Raw genomic sequence first — 4,997 nt, forward strand, 5'->3', positions numbered from 1 at the left:
GGTGTCCCTGGCTTCCCAGTGATGGATGTGTCACTTGGATGCTCTCTGGCTCCCATGCCAGCATGGGGCAGGAATGACCCTGCACAGAGCTGCTCCAGTATCAGAAGAAAGCTCTTGTTCTCCCTGACCCTTTAGCACCCCTTTTCCTCTGCTAAGCAATGCCTCTGCTTATGGATCCAGCCCTGTATCTCCCCCAGCCACACCCCACCCACCGGGGGAAATCAGAAATCCTCAGTTCATTAAAATGAATGGGATATTTGCTGCTTTTGAATGGCGCTGGGATTTCTCCCCAAGTCCTAAATAATCTGACACATTTCTGTGCATTGTGTCTTTAAGTTTTGCATGGCATTTGCCACAGATTATTTTCTTTTCTTGCGTGGTTTAATTATATTCTGTGGAGGAAAGGCCTGCTCTTTGCTTTCTGTTAGCTGCTAATACCACTGCTTTGTTAGAAACCCAAATGATTGGTTATTTAAAAAAAAAAAAAAATTACACTCAAAGGAACAAAGATTATTTGATTCTTTGAATTTAATGTAGTCTTGCAGAGCTGCTCCAGTATCAGTTCTGGGTTTCTTTTTCCCTTTTGGGATTATGCATACGATCTTTCAAATCTGACTCTGCATAATGGTTTCCTTTGTTCACAGTTGGGACTATTTGGGCCTTTAAAAACCCCATAAGGGGATGACATGAGTCATTGGTGAAATATTCGGCCATCTAGAGCAATGTGAATTGACACAGCTCTGCTGCAGCTATGGGAAGGAGCTGATGTGCACCAGATGAGTGTCTGACCCCTCTTGTAGCTCGCCTGTTTTTGCTGTATTATGCCCCTTCCTAGGGAAAAAACTCATACCTTCAATTCTGCAGTTTAGATTCTTCTCCTTAAAATGCCTTTTGTCTTTTTCCAAATACATAGTTTTGTTTTATTGGGCTGCTGGGATGCAGAAGAACTTAAGGGGCTGTGTTAAGTCCATCCAAAGGATGCCTGAGCAATGGCAACTGGAGCTTTGTGTTATTTTTTGTCTATATTTTGTCATCTCCTGCCATCTTGTTTTAGTCAGCTATCCCAGGGCTGCAGCCAGGAGGTCAACAGTGGTGAAAAGTGTTTAGATAAGGTGTAGAAATTGTTGAAATCCCACAGGCATGACCTGGTGACTCCAAACTCTGTGAAAATCCAGTGCTAAGTGAAGCTGTTTCTAGTTCTCATCTGCGTTTGGCTGTCTCTTATAGATCCCTGCACAGGACCGTTTACTCCTTGGTGTTTAATTCCTAGTACAAGCCAAGCCATCCGTTTCAACCTCAGGGAGCAAGAAGCCTTGAAGGAGCATCCTTCTTCCTACACACTGAGCTCTGCCTTGCTCATTGGAATTTGGCCCTCCAAGGGAAATAATTGAGTGCTTATTTATCACTAAGAATAAACTATCTTGGAAAAGTATTTAAAGAAGTAAAAGCTGGTTAAGATGGAAGGGAAAGGGGCCATTTGGCATGTTTTTACACAGGGCAGTGAAACACCCAGTGCTTGCCCTGACAGTAGCTCTGTGGGTGCGGGGGCTCGGCTCCTGCCTGGGGGGACCCTGACGTTGGATGGGGTTTCCAGGCTGGGATTAAAGCTGCTGGGTCATAGCTGGCTCTTCCTGTCCCCCATCTCTGCGGTGCTGCTGTGTGAGGGCACTCTGGTCTGACCTCTCACAGCTTGGGGGCTTTTTGGGTTTCTGTTGGAAATCACCTTTTCCCTTAAAAATATGCAATATCCTCTATCTCCTCCCAGGAATGGGTTTTTGCTGTGCATTCAGGCAGCCCTGCAAAATCCTCTCCTGTTGAGAAGGTAACGCAGCGAGGCAGGGTAGTGCTCTGCCCAATGTTTGTGCAGGATATATTGATATTAATTGAGGAAAATATGGTAATAACTTCATACTTGTCATCTGAGTACCTGGAAGTGTCTTACAAAATTATATCTCAGATGCTGGCCATTTTTTGGCTTAAAGATGAGAAATGAGAGACGGGGATGTTAAGGAGTAGGTCAAAAGTGGACCCTGTTTTGTTAAAGGTGGGAGTTTTTGATCCACCTTGTATCTACAGAGTTACCTGGCACTAACTGGCCTGGCAAGGCTGTGTGAGAGAGACGGGAGCTGGATCTGCTCGTGCCTGTGGTTGTGTTCTGTTCTTGGAGATGGTGATGGAAACCTGGGCTTGACTGCACCAAGGTAAATTCAGCAATCTGAGTTGCCCCAGGATCCAACTCCTCTTTTTTTTTTTTTTAATTTTATTTAATCTGTTATTTATCTGTTGCCTTTACATCAGAAACAAATTCTGTTCATCTGTTGACTATAACTCCAGTTACTTACTGTTTTGCATCAGTTCAGTGTTGCCCTTTGGCTTTGTGTGAATGTACGAAATGACCCTTCTGGTTAAGGTCTGAAGGCAGGTGGGTTGTTAGGGAGGCAGGGAGATCCAGGCAAGCTCTTGCAGGTGTCTGAGCACAGTGCTTCCATGCACAGCCGTGGGAATGGAGCAGAGGGCAAGGACTCTTGGGTCCAGTCACTCACTTTGCTGACTCTGAGACGTCAGGACAGCAGGGTGGGCACAACACAGCTGCTCCAACCAGCCTGGATGCTCTTAGAGATCTGCATGTAGGAGAAATAAGGCTACTTAAGCCAGCTAGTTGTTTGTGGGCAGGTTAACTGTGGTGTATCGCTTTGCTTTTTGTGTGAAAATTACTCTTTCTGACTTTGTGGGACTTGATAGACCTTTCAAGGAGATACTACTCTTCAAATAATCCTCATTCACTTTATTTACTGTTGTAACTTGCTGTGGGATATGATGGCCAGTTTATTTTATATTGCTTGTTCATCTAGGAAAGCTTTGCTTCCCAGTAAATCAGCTTCATTGATGATGGTAATGCTTGGATACCAATTCCCAGACTGGTGGTTTATGTATTAAATGATGAGAAAGCTGCAGAGGGCACCTGGAATGATCTGGGAACAATAAATGCTTATTCATTCTTCACCTTACGACCTCAAATCTTTGGCAATAATTGCACATAAACCATAGTATGACTAAGTGCTGTGTCATTAAGTCCTGAAGGTCTTTTGGATGCCCTTGAGCTGTTATGAAACCGAATATAGAAGAATGGTTCTCCACTGTTACAGGATGGTGACCCCTTCTCCAGACACCCAAATGTCTCAGTTATTGCGTTAATACAGCGACGGGTCACCCGTGTGCAGTAAATGCATCTCGGGATGGTGACGATAAATTTTTTTCCACTTTGAAGGGTTGTTGTAAGGCAAAAAAGTTGAAGAAAGGGAAGTTTCTTGACTCCGAGTTCTAGGAATGTGTTCAGTGGAGATGCAGAAGGCTTGTTTCTTGTTAGATAAGACTGAATAAGGTACAAATGTACCTTAAGATGTCAGTGGTTGTTACTGAGGGGGGATGGATTTGACCTCAAGAGTCTGGTTTTGGACACTACAGCCGCTTTCCTGTCTCTTGGGCAGCGTGTTGCACTGGGCAGTGCTAGTGCTCTCTGTCCAGTTTTGGTTGATCGCTAGTGCTGTGCTCTCTGTCCAGTTTTGGTTGATTAAACTGCTCTGCTAAAACCTTTTCAAATTCTGGTCCATTGGGATCCTGCAGGTTGTCCTGACCATTTTGGTGAGATGAGCAGAAGGTAGTTGGAAAAGCAAATCTCTTTTCAGCAATACACCAATTTTTGCTACAGCATCCTCTGTGGCTCCCCTGGAAAGCGTGTAGAGGTCGGAAGATGTAGGTGCTAACTGATCTGGAGTACGCGCACGGCTGCAGGTACGGCTCTCGTCGCAGTGAGGTTGAAGAAGTAGCTTCCCTGTTGTCTGGGAACATGGACTTTCCAGGCCCTCAGAGAAAGGAACAGGCTGGGCATGGTGTGGGAACTCGTCTGCTGCTTTCTTGCTGCACATGTTCTCAAAAGCTTGGCTTTGATCTCCAGGGATGTCAAGTCAGAGCCTTTCACTAGTGATCAAATGCAATGGAGCCGTTGAGAATTGGGGCAGATTTTCCAGATGTGCTCGCTGTACTACAGAAACAACACTTCTGCTGCTTCCAGTCCCGTGCTGCGTACCCGGTTCTGCTTGGGCACTGTGGGCTTGGAGTCTGGATTGCCTTTGAATCCTGATTATCCTTATCCTAAGGATTGCCCTGTTAAATTTGCGGTTGAGATAAAGGCCAGTTCACTGGGAATTGTATGAGGAGTATTGTGATACCTAGCGGGATTGTCTGTCTTTTTCTGATAGTCTCTGCTCCTGGAGTTGTGCAATTGCTTCAGTAAGGGAAAAAAAGAATCTTAGATGATGGCTGGAAAAGCTTGAAGATCACACTGAAAAACTGGGAGGCAACTTTCAGAACGGACAAAATTTCTTACACATAATTGGACATTAACAACAGATTTATAAAACCTATTGTGCATAGCTGGGAAAATAAATGTATTTAAATCTTAGTTGATTAGAATCCAGTCTATGCTCTTTTTGAATGCTTGGCTTTGCCTTTCAACTTGTGGACGTTGATGCTGCCCAGTTCACCCCGATGGGCCGTGCAGGGTGGCCAGGGACAGCATCACCAGTCCTGCCAGGCTGCAGTAGCTTCAGCCTTCAGCTCAGTGGCAAGTTTAAAAACTGTGGATTTCCTTGGGGATAAGGATTTAATTAAAGACCTTGGAAAATGACAGGGGAGAGAATTGTTTCGAGGTTTGTTATTTGTGACTTGGTAATTTTTCAGACACTGGAAACCCACATTCCCACAAATAAATGACTTAACGCATCCTGATGCTTGCTGAAGCTCTTTGGAGTCTGCTCAAGAGCTTTGCTTCAGGTGTGAAAAATCATTATTACAGGCAGAAATATGGCTTAGATTAATGACTTGTGGTATATGCTGGCATTTTCAGTGGTCTACAGAAGCTGCAGGTCTGTCTTGCACTGAATTTTGATAGCACTGTTTCCATTAGGTTGGATTTTTTTTTTTTTGAGGGGGAATAA

The sequence above is a fragment of the Eurypyga helias genome, unplaced genomic scaffold (assembly GCF_000690775.1).
Source record: "Eurypyga helias isolate BGI_N326 unplaced genomic scaffold, ASM69077v1 scaffold2195, whole genome shotgun sequence".
NCBI classification, from domain to species: Eukaryota; Metazoa; Chordata; class Aves; order Eurypygiformes; family Eurypygidae; genus Eurypyga; species Eurypyga helias.